The sequence below is a fragment of the Alligator mississippiensis genome, chromosome 1 (genome assembly GCF_030867095.1).
Source record: "Alligator mississippiensis isolate rAllMis1 chromosome 1, rAllMis1, whole genome shotgun sequence".
In the NCBI taxonomy this organism is placed as follows: domain Eukaryota; kingdom Metazoa; phylum Chordata; order Crocodylia; family Alligatoridae; genus Alligator; species Alligator mississippiensis.
Genome location: NC_081824.1, coordinates 78,716,761 through 78,736,417, shown reverse-complemented (window position 1 = coordinate 78,736,417; position 19,657 = coordinate 78,716,761). Strand labels below are relative to the sequence as shown.

At 42.7% G+C, this 19,657-nt stretch overlaps 1 long non-coding RNA gene across 1 annotated transcript; it reads left to right on the top strand.

The window, feature by feature from the left end:
* Window positions 1–751: 751 nt before the first annotated feature.
* Window positions 752–4,551, top strand: LOC109285430 (uncharacterized). Its single transcript, XR_002093169.1, has 2 exons — window positions 752–889; window positions 3,251–4,551. It is a non-coding gene; the product is annotated as an uncharacterized LOC109285430 (long non-coding RNA).
* Window positions 4,552–19,657: the final 15,106 nt, after the last annotated feature.

Genomic DNA, 19,657 nt, shown 5'->3' with positions numbered 1-19,657 from the left:
TGTGTGACAGTACTTCTTAATATTTTCCTTCCCTAAATCTTCATTTGCAAAAAGGAACTGGAAAAGTTACTTGGAAGGATTTCATACTGCTGATTCTTCCCGAATAATCTAAATTTTTTCTCATCCAAATTTTCAACCATAAGTTACTGACTTGCCCTTCAACAATTTGTGCACCACCAATGTATGAAAAGCTTGTTTGCTCATCCAATCATACATCTATAGATAGATAGATAGATAGATAGATAGATAGATAGATAGATAGATAGATAGATAGATATACACACATGAACATGGATTTAATGGTACAATTTGGGAACTCACTATAAAATCTAGCCTTGTTCTTTATTTCACTTCTGGTCTTCAGATTCTAAATGAAACAGGTCACTACTGAATTCAAATAAGGTTAACCACTAGTAGTTTAAATTTTCATCTAATCTGGATAGGTTTGCACCACAAACAATCTGAGCAGCACTCCTATTTCCCTTTACATTCCCAAATGGCACTTATCTAGCCATATAACTGCCATTTTTTTGGAATTAAAAACAGTTCGTGATCCTATTCCACATGCAGTGTGGACACACAGGTATCCACACAGCTATTGAACATATTCAGTAAGCTGTGCTCTGACTGAGCAGGTATGCATGTACCTGGGCAAGCATGAGTCAGAGCTGTGCATGTTAGAGAGGGGATTAATCCTGAAGATGTGACTGTTCATGTGCTAACTTTAATACTGCATAACATTTCTAGGAGTAAGCATAGGCAAACTGTAATGTGTAACAGCACCCTTAGTTGCCCAGGGAGCTATCTTCAAGAGGAGAGCTGGATAATATCTAACCTATGATGTGGCGACTAAAGCCTGGCTATTATTTCAAGACTTACGCTGACCAAGGTAGGTGTATACAATACCACATATCTGCAAAGCCAAAATTTGTGTGTCCATATGTACCTGGAACAGATCACAAATGCTGTGTGTCAAAAATGGCAGCTATGCAGTTTGTTAAGGGACATTTGGGAGGTTAGGTAAAATAGGACTCTGCCCCCAGCTTTTATTTTGATTATTGTGGGAACTGACCTTGCTGCAAACCTCTTCCTAAGCAGTACCCAGTAGGGATGAAGGAAAGTATTAGGGAATTTATAGTATGCAAAGTTGTATTGTGGAACCCTCTCAAATCATTCTATTGAAACATACATGTCCCCAAACATCTTCCTGGTACCCTGCCTGGCAGTCAGACTCATGTTTATCCAGTGCTTAATCTGGTTCCATCTAGACAATATGGCAACAGTGTACAGGGTAAGGGAAAATTGATATCCAAAGAGTATAGAATGGCTTGAAAGTTGTCTATATATAGTTAATAGCTTTTTTAAAACATTCAGGAATATTTTATTCCAACTAGAGACAAAAAGACAGAGGTTTCTCAGGCAGTTTTTTCAATGAATCGCAGTCCTACTTAGGGGCCTACTCTGCTGAAGTCCTCAATAGAGCTCAGTCTTACTTAAAGTTCCACTCTATTGAAGTTGATGGAAGTCTTCCCAATGACTTCAGTGAAATCAGGATTTCACTTTGTGTGTTGTTTCTGTCCTGTGCATAAATGAGGACAAAGATGAATATTTCAAAGTTATCTTCCTTACTGACCTACTACAGAATATGATCTTAAATCCTGCTTGCCCCAGCTACATCTAAGTTGTTGTCTTCTTGATTAACCAACATTTTAAGTTAATCAAGTGCTAAGAGACAGTGTCAGAGTTGACATTCTGTCCCTTATCCACGGCAGAGTCACATCATGGACTGCAGCAACAGAAGCTGTCTCCCACGTTATCAGTATAATTTAATTCTTACCCAGAGGGACTGTATTATAAAATACAAGTGCTTCAGATAGGTACAGTTATTACATAAAGTGTTCCTTCCATTAGGGAGGTGTAAGGGACTGGGACATATGTGATCTGGCCTAATGGTCAGACCACTGAGTAAAAGCAGGGGTTTAGGACTGAGTCAAAGGATGGGTGCCATATTACCAAAACCAGAGGGAAATCTAGGGACAGAGTCCACAACACAGTCCATGGCCAAAATATGGAGATTAGATGCCGAGTACCAATCTGAGGGATAATCCACAGACAAAGTCCAAGAGCACAGCCAAGCTGGGGTCAGGAGCCAGGAAAATGAAAGTACAGGAACCAGGAGGCTTGCCACGGCAGAGCTATTGACTGGCTTGCAACCCCAAGGTCCCATCTGCCACTAAATTAATAGGCAGTCCTCCCAGCAGCCAGTCAGGATGCTCACTGTTCCTAAACTGGGGCAGAGTTCATTAGCTGAGGCTTACTGAAATACATGACCCAGAATGGCCTGCCTGATCAGTCTTTGACAGGAGGCAGTACTGGAAACTAGGAGATGGATTCTAGTTCACCTACATGGCATTTATATAGACTTAGTCACCTAAAGGTAATTCTATTCCACTCAGTTCATGTCCTGAGAATCCTCTAATGCTTCTCCTTTTGTAACACAAATAATATAGCTGGATGGAAACTGTCATGCCATGTGACTTGTTTCATGTTCATAGGACAAGCTTTCCAGAATGTGGAAAAAGTGCCCTGAGAACTTGCCAGCACTTGTCAGCAAGAGGATCTGGAAAGCTACTGACAGGGGCTGTCATCCCCTCTCCTATACCTTCAGCTTTTCTGCTAATAAGAAGTCACCTCTTAGCTCTCCATCACCCCCAAGGCAGAGGAGGGAGAGAATAGGACCTATGGAGTTTGAACTCTGCCAGAATCCCTCTGGTATAAGTGGTTGGAAACTAGTTCAAATCTGTAACACAACAGACGTTCAGTGCACATAAACCACTTTCAAAATGGCCAAAATTGGTTTAAAATAAACCTGGATGGATATAGTGTTAGACTTAACCAATTTAGGTTAAATCGGTTTACTGAACTTCTGTCCCAGATCTCCTCTAGATTAAAGTTAACTCACAGTCCCCCAGAATCCCAGAATGTTTTGCATAGTGGGCAGGCTAGCCATGGCTCAAGCTGTCCACTCCAGCAGAGCAGGGAGGCATGCTCTAGCACCCCAGGTTCTGGCCTTAACCACTGCAGGCATGTGGTTGCATTTGTGGAATCAAAAGTGAATGTCTGTTCATTGGCTTATCAATTCAATCTACTCAGCTCAAACTAACCTGCAAAAATGTTATGGATTCAGCCACAGACTTTTTGATGATCTGTTCTTAGCCCATGAGGTGTTTTTGCATATGTGATTTTCCAGCTTTGAAGGCTTGTTGAAGAACGGAAAGAAGGGAGGTGAGCCATGACATCTTCTGCTGAGGCACCCTGAAGCATCAGAGTTCAGCATGAGTCACAGAGAGTTCCTTTGCAGGAAGGGGATGGTTGGAGAAAGAGCAGTCTATCCTGAGCTGTTGAAGAACCTGGCCAAACTCTATCACCCTATGTATGACGTGCCAAATGTTAAAGATTGATAGAAACCAACTACAAAAATGTTCTACATTTTTCAAGCAACATTTTTATGGCTAATTATTTCCTTTTTTTATGTGCCATGTCTAAATTTATTGTGCAGTCAACCAGTTAATTCTACAACAAATGTAACAAGTCAATTTTATTTTAAGACTCACTCAAAAGCAACAAGATGGAGGACCCACACACCTTGTGTATTAACAGTTTTTCAGAAACTCGAGTGGAGCAAAATAGAATTCCACTTAGATGCCCATGCCTACTTGCATGCCTAATAGTTGGAGCAGAATTGGGTTTTTTCCCCATAAACCACAGCTTTCCACCACCTGACCTAAAGGAGAGTTTGTTTTGTGAATAGTACTGGCATATCCCTTATCTTCTCTACAGGCAAGCCAACAATGTTCAGTCTTTCATATACACACAGCAAGTATACAAAATAACTGTTAAGAATGAGAGCTTTTATATTTACATGATCCTTGGCGTTTTTAGTAAGACTATCAGCAGAGATGCAGTTCTGGTGGTATTTTTTTCCCCTCATGAACCTGTTTCATGAAGCCACCAAATAATTCTCAAGTAGGAATGTTTTTGGTAGGAGGCAGAGAAAGGAATATACAAGCCAATGAACAAAGGAAGAGAAGTATGTGTACAACATTATTACCGGTCACAAGGATTATACAGTCTTCCTATTACATTTTTTAAATGCTAATAATTTAAAACACATTGTTGCTGACCCAGAAACAATAGGCAAGCTTTCATTGACTTCAGTGGGGACAGCCTCGGGTTCATAAAATAATCTGTCCATTATTCTGTATCTACTGTATCTCACTACCTTTTTTTATTTCCTCAGATGATGAAACTAAAACTGCTTCCAAAACAAAAACCAATAAAAATCAGCTGATCCAAAATTCCTGTCTCAGTCCTCAGGCTATACTATCTGATACCTAAAGCTGCTTAAAATTGCTTGCCAGAGATGAGAGCTGTGGTGGTGTTGATGATCCCTGTCTTGAAAAGTCTTTTGAGATAAGAGTCAGATTCAACTTCTGCTAAATCTGCCTGTGAACTTTGGGTATAATCTCTATAAAGCTAAAACTAATCTTACCAAGACTTGCTGGGTTTCCTTCCCATAACAATGTTTTACATTTTAACATCTTCAAGAGCCTACCAAGAAGGTTGTAAAGACCTCTTATTTCTTAAACTCTCCTCATACTGGCATTCAAAAACATATATCATACACTTCTGGACTAATTTAAATATTTCCTTATTGTAAACTCCATCTATGCCAACTCATCCAAATTATAATCATCAACTCCTTGGTTTGCTAATCTTTGCTAATTTTGGTGTCAAATATTTCTTGATAAGAAGGATAACCATGCTGAATACTGGCATTTTGACATTACCATACCACTTCAAGATTTAGCAATGTGGAGTGTCTCTTGTTTCTATTTTAGACTGCGAGCTTCTTAATTAAAGATCTCTGGGACAGATTTCAGCTGGAGAAAAACAGCCTGATTTACTCCAACTGAAAAACTAGCCTAGCATTCAGTTTATTCTGACTTAAACCAGAACTTCACTTGGGAGTTTTGTTGGTATAAGAATGTCACTATACAGTGGGCACATCTACATGAGATGCTTTACTGCACTGTTGCCTAATTTACTGTACAATAAACATACATATCTATACATGCATGCGCTTACTGCGCAGTAAAACTCCCTAATGATGATTAAATTTGATAACTGCAAATGCAGGTAGCAGTTTAAGCATGATTAGTAACTGTGCAGTAGTGTACATATAGGTGCAACCCAGTAGCAAATTTGCTGCTGGGTCTGCCCAGTCATTAGACAGCTGATTTGGGGCCTCTCCTGCTCCAGGACTGGGCTGCCTTTCTGGCATTTTGTGCCCTGGGGTACACATCAGAGGCATCCTGAGGGCAGTGTAGACACTGTGTATCCCCTGGGCAGGCCACAGCTGAGCTGTGCCTTTCTTCCTGGAGCCCTACACTACTGCTTGGCCCTCCAATGTCTTTAGGCTGCCAAGACATTGCTGTCAGGCCAGGTAAGTGCAAGACAGTTGCCTGAAGGCTGCTGTACCCCTGGCCAGTCTGTCAGCACCCCAAGGCTGCCTGCAAGCTGCTTCTCACAGAAGGGCCAGGACCACCTGCCTGCTACAGACCCAGCAGCCTCCCCTGTTCCTGCAGCTGCTGCGGGGCATAGCCTCTGACGTGTGGCTTCCAGGCCTGTGCCTTGCCTCTGTGCTGGCCACTGCTGGGAGCTGCCCAAGGCTGGCAACAATGGGACAGCCACACAGGGGCCTAGATTGCTGGCATGGCATCTATAATGGCCTCATCCTCCTTGTCCAGCCTGGCACCACCTGAGTGCACATGCTCAAGCCCTCCACCTGGAGCTCCAACTGCAGCCAAGAAAGAGATTGATGACCTCATGGCATTCTGGTACAATGCAAAGGTCCATCCACATTTATGAGGGCCACGCAGTGCAGCAGTGCCTTGCGGGCACAGTGGGTGGCTGTGACTGATCACAATCATTGGTCTGGCCGTGCCTGCAAGACCATGCCCTTTATGAGGCAGCTGACCTTCATTTTGGTCCCCCAGGACCCAAGCAACCAAACAACCATGGACCCAAACAACCATGCAGTTTTTACCAGCATGGACAGCCTTCCCAGGCCCCCGCTTTGCCCTGACCCCTGGGGTGACATGTCCGTGGAGGAGGGACCTTCAGGCATTCAGCGTCCTGTCCCACCGAGCTCTCCAGCTGTGCAGTCCACTAGCAGTTCAAGGTGTCTGGTCAGTGCCTGCCTCAGCAGCTGCATAGCTCCAGACTCTGCCATGAGGAATGGCCAGGCATGTCACCACTGGCCATCAGCAGTGCCAGCTCCTCCACAGAGGGGGCCCCCAGCTGGGTGCCTGCACACCATGTACCATGGGACCAGGATACTGGGCACAGCTGGGCACAGCTGAGCCTCCAGTCTTGCCAGCCCTGGACACAAGATAAGCCCCAAAATTGGGGGGGAGGGCCCTCCCCATCCCACCCCAGCCCCCATTCTGGCCCCAGCCCTAGCCCTTGTCCTCACTCCCTGTCTGGCCTGCCCACACTCCCCTGGCCCTGCCCCCCCCCCACACCCACAGCATAAAGAGAGGTGGAACACAGAGCAAAACTTTATTGAGCAGCCCATGACTCCACAGCTAGGCAGCCACAGGCCTCTCACACCCTGAGGAAGGTGTTGATGCCAGTGCTGATGTCTTCCTCAGTAGTGGGGGGCAGGGGTGTGTAGCACTGCCAAAGGTAGCCCTCCAGGCAGCAGTAGAGTTTGTGGGGCAGCCCAGGCTTACCTCCCTCACTGTTGTAGCTCCCAGTCCCATACTAAGTGTACAGGTGTGCCCAGGGCACCATGAGAATGAGCAGCACCAGGGTGTAGTGGCTCAGGCACCCGTTGGCCTGCAAAAACAGCTCTTTGTGCACCATCCAGGCACATGCAGCAGAGGCATGCTATGGGCACAGCAGCAGCATGGGGTGGGGAAGCCCAAGGGCACCTCCTTGGAGAAGCCCCTAGCAGGGAGGGAAAGGGTTCAGCCAGCTCCTTGTCCCAGTTGTCTGGGAGCCCCACATGCCCTAATTCCAGGCATTGTAGAGTTGGCAACAGCACAGCAGAGCAGTTGGCCTGCAGAGGAAGCAGAGGCAGTGGGGTATGGGGTTGCAGCAGCAGGCAATGCAAGCAGCCTGGCCTGGCCTGCCCTGGGAACAGGTTTGGGGAGGCAAGCTGCCTGTGGTCAGCACCCAGTGGGCCACTCACCTCAGATGAGTAAGCAGGGACGGGGGGCTCGGCCAGCAGCTGCCTGGGTCTGGACCTACCCAGCCAACTTACCATGGTCCCTGGGCACCCATGCATGGCTGCCCCCTGATCTAAGGCTGGGCAGCACATGCATGGCCCCCGGTGCAGCACATCTTATCTCTGAAATGTTGCAAACTCTCACAAAAGGCTTTTGTCTCCTGGCTCTGCAGACCCAGCATGTGAACGTTGGGGAAAGGCTGGAGTAGCCAGCAGGGATGCCAGGTTAGGGATGCCACTGCCCACTACTGGGGCCCTTGGGATGTGCCAGCTGTGTCAGAAGCATGCACAGGACCTTCTTCCTCCAGCAGCGGGAGACGAAGCAGGAGAGAACCACCTGGGCCTGGCAGGAAAAGAATGTGGGCTAGAAGGAAAGGTGGTGAGAGGAGAACCTGACCCACTAGGACAGGTGGTGGAGGGAGGACATTGCCCAGGAGGAGGAACAGGACCCGGCAGACCATGAATGGGAGTTGATCCAGGTCCTGCAGGAGCAGAACATCATCCTGGGCCACACAGTGCAGGCCACAGATGATGACTGTTGGGCCCTGGACACCATCCTGGGCCTAGAAGTCTCATTTATGCCCACTGCTTCCTGGCCCCCATCCCTAGCCCTGAAGGTCTCTTGGCAGCTACTCAGCATCAGGCCCTCACCTGGGCCTAGGAGAAGGACCTCTGCTGCCTCCCACCAACAGAAGCCTTTGGCCTAGCCCCTACCCCAGGTGTGCTGCTGCTGGGACCAGGTCTGCCACTCTCCCCAGCTCCATGCAAGTATGTAGCTGGAGCTCTCTGGACCAGCAACAGGACTGGATGTCAGCCCTGTTGGGCCTGTGCTCTGCCAGTCAGAGGAGAAGCCACCCACCCCAGAAGGTGCTGTCACCCCTTGATGAGCCCCCAGCCCACCACAGTTGGGGCAGTGTGCAGACCAGTGGGGGAATGGCCAGAAGCTGGGGTGCTGGCTACCTGCCCTCTAGGCACCCCCACCCCATAGTCCCCTCACTCAGGGGCACCAAAACAAAGACCTTGTAAATAGTTTTTACACTGGAAAGAGGATTTTTCATTGTTGATGGGTGGGGAGGGTGGTGACAGGGCTCTGTTTGCTGAAGGGACCCTGTGTGTTGTGGGGGGAGGGGGAAGAGCGCTGTGTGTGTTGAAGGGGGAAGAGGGAGGGTTGGAGGTATGCTGTGAGGGCAATTAAGGTTTCTTCTTTGGACATGTGCCTGCCATGGGGGCTGGGAAGGGGGTAGGAGGTCTGTAGGTGGCAAGGCAGGTGGGCTAGAGTGGGGAGTGCTGCAGGAGGTGATCTGCTAGAGCTTCCCGCACCCAGTACCCTGATCCCCACTGGTGGGTGTGTAGCTCTTCTGGCACCACAGTGGGGGGACCCACTGCTGCTGCTGGCACCGCAGGAGATGCTCCCGCTGCCAGGCCACCTCCACCTCTGCACCTCCTCCACTCAGACCTTGAGGAACAGCTCTCCCTGGGCCTTGCAGATTTATGCACCACACAGGCTGTGATGATAACCCAGGCCACTTTTCCCCCACGCCAAGCAACAGTTTCTGCCTGGCAGCCGCCGCTGCTGCTGCTGCTGAGCCTGGATGGGTGAGTCTGGAGCAGGCGTGGGGCATGCTGGGTCAGGCTGTACATGCAGTTCCTCACCAGTGCTGCAGGGCTAGGGCCAGTGACTAGAAAGGCAGTCCAGCTGCAGAGCTGCCCCAGCCCTGCTGCATACCCTGGGGGGCAGCAGGATGTGGCCAGATCCAGCCTGCAGGCCATATTATGCCTACCCCTGGCATACAATAAAGTCCTGCTCTTCTGACAGGTAGCTGCAGGCTCACAGTTTCCAAACCTGCCTCCCTCCTCCACTGTCTACCCATACCCGAGCCAGTTCTGTTCCCAAGAAGCCTGATTGTCTTTAGCTTTCCCTACTGACTACTGGTTCTCTCTTTTGGAAACGCAAAGAACTTTCCAAGCAAAGTCCTCATTTGCATTTTCCAACAAGTCCCTGAATGAAGAATGCACATAACTACAATCAAAACTAAAATTCTCTGCACACCAAGTATCCACTTGCAAACAGCTATTAACAACCTCCAGCCAAAGAGGAGCATCATAATAAATACATATATAAAGTTAATAACTTACACTTTCCATCTATCTGTTTTAACTACACCTGCAATAGTTTTGGGTGCACCCATTCACTGGCACAAAAATGTGCCATTCAATGCTAAGATACTATCATATTAGCAAATATTAAATACCTGGGAAGATTGCTGGTGAAAATTTAAAATTTGGCCCTTATGTTTCAGGACAGTGGAATATGAAAAATAAGCAAACATTTTTAAGTTGGTTAAATGGCAAAGTCAAGTGGTTTATTTTAACTATACTCCACTATCCTGAGTAGTGTTTCTCTAGAATAAATAAAAGGTAAACAAGGAGATTAATTCAAGTGGGGTGCTGATAATGAATTCTGTTAGTTAGAGCAGGGCACTGGGAGAAACTCCCATACTCTTGGTTATTCTAGAGATCAATTATTTATTGGTTTTCTTTCTCAATGTATTGGGTTTTACTGCTTGTGACATGTTGGGTATTTGCACACAAACTACTTACCTTATGGTAAAATTGAATGGGGATTTATCATATGGCAGCTACTCCATGGTACCTGCTATCCTATAGTAAATCTCCATTTTGCCATTATTAATCACAATGTCCAGTTAATATTTTAAACTATTGTGTGATCCAAAGCTGAATGATGTGTGATATGTTTACAATATTGATGATGTGGTGTATATTAGAAACTTGGCTTCCTGCATACATGAATGGAATGAACTGCCGTAGTGGGAAGAGTGAGAATAGCTGGGTTAGAATGAAATTGTTTTCATATGGCTTTGTGATACTGAAACTGCTAAGTTTAACAAAAACAACCCACTTTTTCATTTGTTTTTGCCGCTGTTGATGGCCAAATGATGAGAAATGCATGACTGTAGTCGACATCTTTCAGTTTTAATTCATTTTATATTGTATACAGCATAACTTGCCAATATCATGATTTACCAGTAGCCAGTTCTAAATGGAAAGGAGACTTCAATAGGATGATCCTATTCCACATAAGTAGACTTAGGTACCTCAGTGGAAATCTGTTCTACCCAGCTAGAGTCTCTGAAGAACAGTTAATCTAAAACATAAGAGGGTCCTCCTCCTCCTTGCTTTATTATTTGGAGGGGAGGAGGGAGGGTTGCCACTCAGTTCTAAAAGTCAGATAATGGTGTGTTACAAAAATAGATATATTAATAGAATTTCAGGACTCAGAGTGGTAAGATCATGCTTAGGTGGCTAAGTCTATTTAAATACATAAGAAGTAGATTTGAATCTGTTGCTGCAAATGTATAAAATATTACTTGGAAATATTGTAAGCACTTGAAAGATGACATCTGGTCTTCCAACATTTTCCGGGAGGTGAAATTAGAGTCCTCCTTTAATTTTTGGTCTTCCGGTTCCCTACAACTTCATCCCATTGAAACAGAAACAATGTGGTCACATGAAACTAGGAGATACGTGTCTTTATAACTATACAAACCTCTTAAACAAAAGTATACTGCCTACACACATTGCTACCAGTGCCCAATGATTGGATAATCTAGTCTTAATGTATCGAAATCTAGTCCATTCAGAAATCTTTAATACAGCTATCCATGTGTGGATAATATTCACTTCACTAAGCCCAAATGACCTATGGAGAAATGGCACTTGTCTTTTTCATGACACTTCATTATTTCTATATATGATGTTAATAGCTTACAAATCTTATATATTTTTCCTCAGAGAGTGTTCAAACGTTTATAGTCTAATTCATATAGAAGTTATGTTCTGAATACTCAGTTTTTTGCAGAGTTGACAAATAACGTGACTTAAACTGTCCATCTCTTTCTCAGACAATGCCAAAAATAATGTATTTCCCTGAAGAACACACAGTGTGATGTATGCTGTAAGCAACATCACTTAAAAATGGAAAACTTCAGAAACACATTTATCTAAAGCTATACTGTAGGCATTTGGCTTCTTTCTATACACCCCAATTTGTAGAAATGTATTAAAATATTTGATCTAATTTTTAATACAGAGAATTATCACCCATATCATCATACCATGCAGCTCACACAACCGTGCGTCTCTGCTGAACACATTAAGCATTCTAAAGGATATGGTTCCCAATATGAAATGTAAACTGTCCACAGGGAAAAAATGCATTCGATTACTACAATTCTTTCCCAAGCTTTTCACATGAATGTTTAACTATTTTCCAGAGAGTGGGTTGAACATTGTCGAGGGAGCTGAACTGAGGTATTAAGCAAAATTGTTTGTTTGTTTGGTTGTTTTTTCTGGTAATGATACTGAAACGGATTGGAACAGATGAGAAGGGTTAAAGGCTACCTGCCTCTCGCAAGACTCGGTAGGGGATTTAATAAGAGTTGTATGTGTCCTCCTTTCAACCACGGCAAGGGAAAAGTTTCTGAGGGCCACAGTCCATTTTGGACAGGAGAATTGCTTTGTTTGGGTTCACATATGAGGTTTTTTTTAACCAGCTCATTTTGCCCTGAGGCAAGGAGCTGAGACAGATTTTCATGTGGCCTTGGTTGCTTATGACCTGAGAGATAACCCCCATAATTACAGATAAACTCTAGAAATAGGTCCTTGTGGGAGAAGGGAGGAGGAAGAGGAGTCAGTGGAGGCCTTATGTACAATTAAAAGCATTTACCAGTATAGGTGTATGAGAAAACTGTAGCAACAAACTACGCTGATAAGGACACATCTTATACAGGCAAAATAATTCTTTAACAGGTACAGTTTATACCAATTCTCTGAATGTAATAGGCAATCCCCAGAAAAGGATTTTTTCACTAGTAGAGCTTTATTGACTGTAGGGCTTCTGTCAGCACAGTCATGTTGGCAAAGCATAGGAAAAACAGTCATACTAGAGACCAATATACCTATGCTGGCAGAACTGTTATGTGGCTTAACAACCAATTTAATTTAGGACTTCACTATACTCAAAATGTTTTCTGGTATAGATATAGCCATGTATTGTTACAAAAAATAAAACAAAATGCACCAGCCTCCTAGTGTAGACAGATTATATCAATGAAAGAAATGCTTCTGCTGGTATTATTTACCAATTCCCTGAATGAAATAGCAATATTTTACAAAAATAATGAATCTCTCCACTATGTCTAAGTGAAAAACTTATCAAATCAGGCACTAGTCCCCTCAGACACACTCTACTGCTCCACACAGGCTGCTTACTCAAATAGAGGAACCTTCCTATTGAAAGAACAAATATTCTATATTGATTTCAATTGTCTATAGTCTTGTAGTCACTAAAAAGAATACTTCAGATGTTCATGTTCATACAGGCTACCATATGCACAATGGGCATAATTCAATTATCTTTTGGGGGACTACATGGATGTTTTCCAGCTCTGTAAGTGGTGTTTTGAACACTTAAATACAATTTGCATTTCTATTATCTCTGTACTGTGGATGTGCATGCATGGATGTGTACACTGAGTGTACTTGGCAGGCTATGCAATGGTCAGGGAGCCATATTACTTAGCACAAACATCCATTCTGAATGTGTAGGTGTGTGTAAGTCATGAAAATGTACCTAGAGGAAAATCCACAACAAATGTGTGTCAGACAGAGGAGGAGGATGCTCCTTGTACAGGAAGCAGAACACCGGGATTCAAGGTGTCCTGAATCAGCAGTAGTTTGGAACTGAAACATGTTGATATTCCAGCACGGTGCTCTAATTGTAAGACTACAAGTTAAGCATTATCTAGTTCTTCTTTTGAAGCTGGCCTCCTAAGCAGCCAAGAGAGGGAGGATATGTGGGAAGAGGAGAAAGACAGTAAGTCAGAAGCTATGTGGCTCAGTAAGATGGCTGCTGTGTTAGTAAGGAATAGGCCTGTGGTTCTAGCATGGACACTTTTTACAAGGGGCCAAATATTTCCCCACTTCTCTCCAGTTGTGGGTGGACCCAGGATTCAGGCAAGGGAGAGCATCCACATCTCCTTTAGCTGTGTGGCACATGTGTGGGCATAGAATTCTGCCCAGTAAATATAATTGCTAGATAAGCGGAGTGCAGGTTGAGCACACACCAACTGCAGACATTTCCTCAGCCTGACAAAGGGTACTTAAACCCGAAAGCTTGCTAAGAAGAATTTTTCCAACTATTTGAGTTGGTCTAATAAAAGATGCCAGATTTACCCAGAGAACCTTGTCTGCTCATTGCTAGATAAGAGGCATTGATTTATTCTCTGCAAATTCTCTATCACACGTGTTTCCAAATCTGAGGATGGATGGAAGAGGAAGTACAAACTATTAAGCTATCAAATGAAAACTAAGGAAAATAATTTTTGGATGTGCATTTAGATGGTGGACAATATTGTCACAAGAAGTCACTGAAGAATTTAAAGAATGACTGGGTTCTTACAAGGTTAATAGAAATATCTGGTAACAGTTCTTAATGTTAACCAAAGGACTATAAACTCATCTGTCAGGGCATAAGAAAATCCCTATTAAGATTTAGAAGGGATTTTCATGAAAGTGCATTTTCCTGCGACTAATTACTACAGCATTCACTGCACTTCTTACAAAGCACTTGATTTTGGCCATTGTCAGAGACAGGGTACTGGATTCCATGCATTCTCTGTATTTAAAAGAACTACCAGAAAAACAACAAAAAAGTATTAGTAGTGCTGGTATAGATAAGGAGATACTTTAAGAAGAGACAGCCCAAGAAGACAGCAACATCTTATACTATCTTTTTCAAGGATTCAATTTTCAAAGAGTTATAGAGTAGATAAGAAATTCAACCAAAATGAGTGGAGATTTTCATATAGGGTTGAGAAAGACAAGGTCAGCAAACCAACTCTGAGGTGGTAATGGGATTATTGATATACTAGAGTGTGCTGTGGAAGAAGCCAGTAAAACTATATTCCTTTCATGTCTCATCTTTCAAGTCCCCTCAGATTCTGATTTCTAGTCTAAAAGTAAAGTGATTGAATATCTCCTTTTCAAGGCTTCTCATTTTGTCTGATTAGGTGTTCATTTTGTGGGGAATGCAGCATTCCTGTTGTCTTGCTGGGCATAAATTGATCTTGATATTTATTCCTGATGTATACCAGAAGCATCTGATATTATAAAACACTTCAATGAAAGAAAAATCAACTGTATGTCAGAATAGATTAGTGTAGTGTAGAAAACAAGAGGAAAAGCTATATGTTTCAACTAAGCCACATCAAGTTGTGCCTAGCCAATGAATCAACACAGAAATGGCAAGACCATATACATGGGGTAAAGTAAATATACACCACATTTCCAGCACAAGTGATTAAGGCACTTAGAAAAACCTTTAAAAAAGGGGGGTGGAGAATAATAGGACTGTTCATGGCAGATTTCAGAAAACAGTAAAAACCAGCACAAACACATTCATTTTCAGTGACATAGGAAAGGCTAATCTGTAATTAGAATTTTGCTAAAATTAAGATAGTCTGGCAATATAACACAAAGGAAGCTATAGCCCAAACAGGCCTGGCAAGTGAATGCAAGGTCAAAATAAAGGAAATAAGTGGTTTTATCAACACAATAAAAGAGTACATACCAAAGCAGTCTCTGGATCAATTACAGCAATGGAGATACTATCTGACAAAAACGAACTAGCTAAGCAATATGATGACAAGGAGAAAGAGAGGTTTATTCAGTGGGGGGAAAAACCCTTAAATATCCATATGAACCTACTGATCAGCAATGTAGGTGATATTATATATAGATATATATATACACATATCAGCTACATATATATTCATATGTGTGTGTGTGTGTGTGTATATATATATACAGCCAGCTCCTTCAGCACTCTCGGATCAAGTTCATCTAAGTTCATCCAGCCCTGCTGACTTATAAATGTCTAACTTTTCTAACTGATCATACACCAGCTCAGCTTCAATAGTAGGAAGGCAGTCATTCCCACCATGCCCATTCTGAACCTTATCTAGTATGATTTTCCTCTTAGTTCAGTGGATTTCACTGTAATGATTGCCTTCACTAGCAACACTGTATTGTCCTTTAACACAAAGCACATTACAGCATGATTTAGCTCCCATTGGAATCAATGAGTGTCTATCTGTTGATTAACATGGAAAAGGTATCTTGAGATCTTATGAAAATACGGCTAGTAGGGACTTCACAAGGCCATCTTGTCCAGTCCCCTGCTCAAGGCAGTATCATCCCTGACTCAACTATCCCAACCAAGTGTCTGTCTAACCTGTTCTTGAAAACTTCCAGGGATGGAGATTCCACAACTTCTCTAGGGAGCCTGTTCCAATGCTTAACTATCCTCAGAGTCAAAAAGTCCCTCCTAATCCCGAACTTAAAATTTCCGCGCTGCATTTGGAGTTAGTCCTGTCTCCTGTATCCACTAAGAAAACTCTATCTGCATCCCCCTTATAATCTCCCTTCAGGTATTTGAATACTTTTATCAAATTTCTTCTCAGTCATCTATTCTCCAAACTAAATAGTCCTATTTTTTCAACCTTTCCACATAAATTATACTTCCCAGACTGCTAATAATTTTTGTCACCATCCACTGGACTCTTCAATCTGTCTACATCCTTCTGGAAGCCCAAAGTACTCCAGGTGAGGCATCACCAGTGCTGAATAGAGTGGAAAAATCACCTCCCTTGATTTGCAAGCGATTCCTGTTAATACACTCCAGTATGTTGTTGGCTTTATCTGCAACAAGAGTGCACTGTTGGCTCATATTCCATATGTGGTCTACTGTAACCTCCCAGGTCCTTCTCAACAGTACCACAACCTAGTCAATAATTCTCCAGTGTGTATTGGTACATGCAAATATTCCATCCCAAGTGCAGGACATTGCACTTGTCCTTGTTGAATCTCTTCTAATTGATTGAAGACCATTTCTCCAGTCTATCCAAGTCATTCGGCATCTTAGTTCTACCTTCCTGAGTATCTGCAGTGCTACCCCACTTGCGGTTATCCATAACTTTGCTAAGCATACACTCAATCACATCATCCAAATCATTAGTGATGATTATAAACAATACCAGACACAGGACAGACCCTGGGGAACCCCACCTGATACCTCCTCCCAAATAGACTTTGTATAGGTACCTATTGTAGCCTGACCAAGGAACCAGAGTTTATCATAAGCTAACCACCCAAGGATTTAGCTAGCTTCTCAGTGACTTAACACACATTGGCCACGCCTACATGTCACCCTACATTGCCATACCGATGCAATATATCACCGTACAGTGTGCTACGGCAATGTAGTGATCACATGACTCTACATGTGAGTGACAGCTACTTCACCATAGTGGCATACTCCCCCATAGTAGCACACTGCTACAGTGAAGTAGTAGCAAAAACTAACGGTGTGCCGTGAGCACGGTGCAGTATAGGTGGTTACAGTATTTGGTGGTTCCAAAAGGAAGTACTAAAGCATGGTGTGATAACAATGTCACTGTTGGGTGATGTGTAGATATGCCCATTGTGTGACAACAACTGTGGTCTCTTTAGGGAGGAATATATTATTAGTGTTGGAGTGAAATGAAAGCTTTGTGAGGACAGGATAATGGTGGGAGGGACTATGAAATTAAAAGGTGGCAGACTCAAAATTGATTAAAAAAAACACTTTATACATAATGCATGATTAGTTTAAGGTACTCATTGCTCAGGATGTCATTGCAGCCATTACAATAAAGGTGTTTGAAAATTTTGCTTGAAAAGCTGTAAGGAATCCCATTCATCATCGCAGGTTTTATATTGCCACCCATCACTATAGTATTGGAGTGCCTGCCAGCTAAATGAGATTGGTAATAGCAAAGTTTTTGTTGATCTTCCTGAGGCCATACAACTTCTCTGTGGGTCACAGAAATTTCTGTTTAGGGCGGGCTCTGTTTGGTGGTGGGAGGTGTGAGGAAAGGAAGGGAGGAAAAGGGAAGAGAAGGAAAGGGAAGAAGGAGGGGCTGGCTGATGCTTTGAATGTTTTATGTTCCCTAAAGCCACAGGTTTATGAAATCCCCAATAATATTTTGTTTATAAAATATTTAAGACACTGATATTTAAATACTTTCAATTTTTATAAAACACCTGAAATACTAACACTGATTAAAAGCAGACTTTTAATGTATGAAAAGACTATGTTCCAATTTACCCTGGGCAGAAGGGAAATAAACATGTCAAGTGCATTAGATTTAACTGCTGTCTGGTGCTTCAGTTAACAATAAAATTAAAGCAATATGTACAGCTATATGAATTACAGATTCTACTATGTCAGAGTGTATACTCAGTGAGTGCTGAAACCTAAAGCACATCAAGCAGTCTTTTCAAGATGACTGGAAGGCCAGGCTGCAATGTGGTGGAGCTATTCGAGGCAGGGTAGTGTCTATAAAATACCACTATGTTGCAACCTCCCGAGTAAGGTGAGTATAGGGTGCCTTCAAAACCTTAGGCCCCACTGCCTTGTGGGTATTCCTCACTTGGAGAAAGGTTAAGGGATATCACCCTGACAGAAATGTGCCCTCACTGTGGCATTAGCCCATCAGCAGCAGTTCTTTTCTGTTGCTGTCTGGCAGAAGATACAGCCATCAAGGAACTGAATGTCTGGACTCGGTCTGGACTTTGGATTCTGCCTCAATGGTCTAAAGGTGGGATGGTAGGTCTTAGGTAGCCTCCACATCCCTATACTCTTGCCTAAGCATATGCGTCAAAAGTTTTGGTGCAAGGGTTGCGGGACATGATGTAAGCAATTTCATCAGGCACATGACTAGACCTCTTATGCATACACCATGATCCAGAAGATTGACAGTTGCCTACTACTTTATTTTGTACTAGATGGTGCTAAAGAAGTGACCATTTAAATTATACTTCCTAATTCCTTAGTGATATTTGTGATGGTCTTTTAGAGGAGATGATCGCTTACTGAAGACAGATTTTAAGACTTGGTTTACTGTAATTATTTTCCCCTTATTCTAAATAAAGTTTATTAAAAATATATTGGGATGAATGATCACACTTTCTTTTGCCATTCCTTTGCCTGAAAGACCTATCTTTAGAATATTAATATCATTGGGAATGTTATTAGAATAATTTGCTATTCATAATGAATAATAAATGAACGGAATGATTTGCTATTCACACATCTTTGGTTAAAATGTACAGGCAGTTGTTTGTTTTGGTATACTGCTTATCACATTAATATGAAGCTATTAGTTTTGGAATCTTTTTATTCTTTTTTCATGCTAACTGTGGTATTCTTAGCATTGTTTACTGCAAGATTTTTGGGGGATTTCATCCTGCTCAGTTACGTCACTGTCTCTAATTAGTTAGAGGCTGATTATTCTATGTTTGTCTAGCTTCTGGAAAATTGATTTTGGTCAATTTTCCTCCAGTGGATTCAGGAATAACTAGTTAAATGTAGAGTGTTTTAAGAAAGGAATATTTTATTTTCTTCTTTAGTTGATAGAGTAGAAGCTACTTCAATATGTGCCTTAGTCTCAAGGCCAAGAGGCTGCTCAGAAGGTTGAAAAAAGGAGTTCCCACCTTTTAGATTTAGCAGGAGCACCACTAAACACATCCAACTTTCTAGTTTCATTAATTCTGCACATGTTCCATCCTGTGTTCCATGCTGGCAGCCAAGACCATCTTGAGATTGACTGCCAGTAGATGTATCCTTCTGTTGTCAAGATAGTCATTGAAATAACCCTTTTTGATAGAATTATACCAGGTGAGGACCAGTAGTGTTTCTGTTTAGTTTCTCATAACAGCATTTGTGGAAGGTAGATATTCCTCAAACCACTATTTTATTAAGTATCAGTTTTGGCAGAAAGTTGAGGAAAATGAAAACCTTACAGGCAAGGGTTTTTTTTCGTGATATCTTTTATTGGACCATCTGTGTAGTTGGGAGGGTTTCAGGTATCAGGTGCCTTTCCTTGGCTCTAAGGCCTAAAATAAGTGTTGCTTTGGCTGAAATAGATAAGAGTCTATATTATTTTAGGATCTAATAAACCAAAAGACAGCCCTGATGCCTGAAACCTTATCCAATAGCTCTCTCAATTATTCAGTTAGTCCAGTAAAAGATATCACAAAAAATCCTTACCTCTCAGACATTTCCTGGGACATCATGGTTACAACATCCCAACCCTACTGCAAACTTTCAGGCAGAGTTTGCTATTTGTTTTACTAATGTTTAGTTGTCCCCCTCTTGCCATATATCTTTTGGCCCACACAAAATAGGAAAAAAAAGCTCTCAAGCAAACTTTGCAGATAATTATATAAGGGAGGAAATCA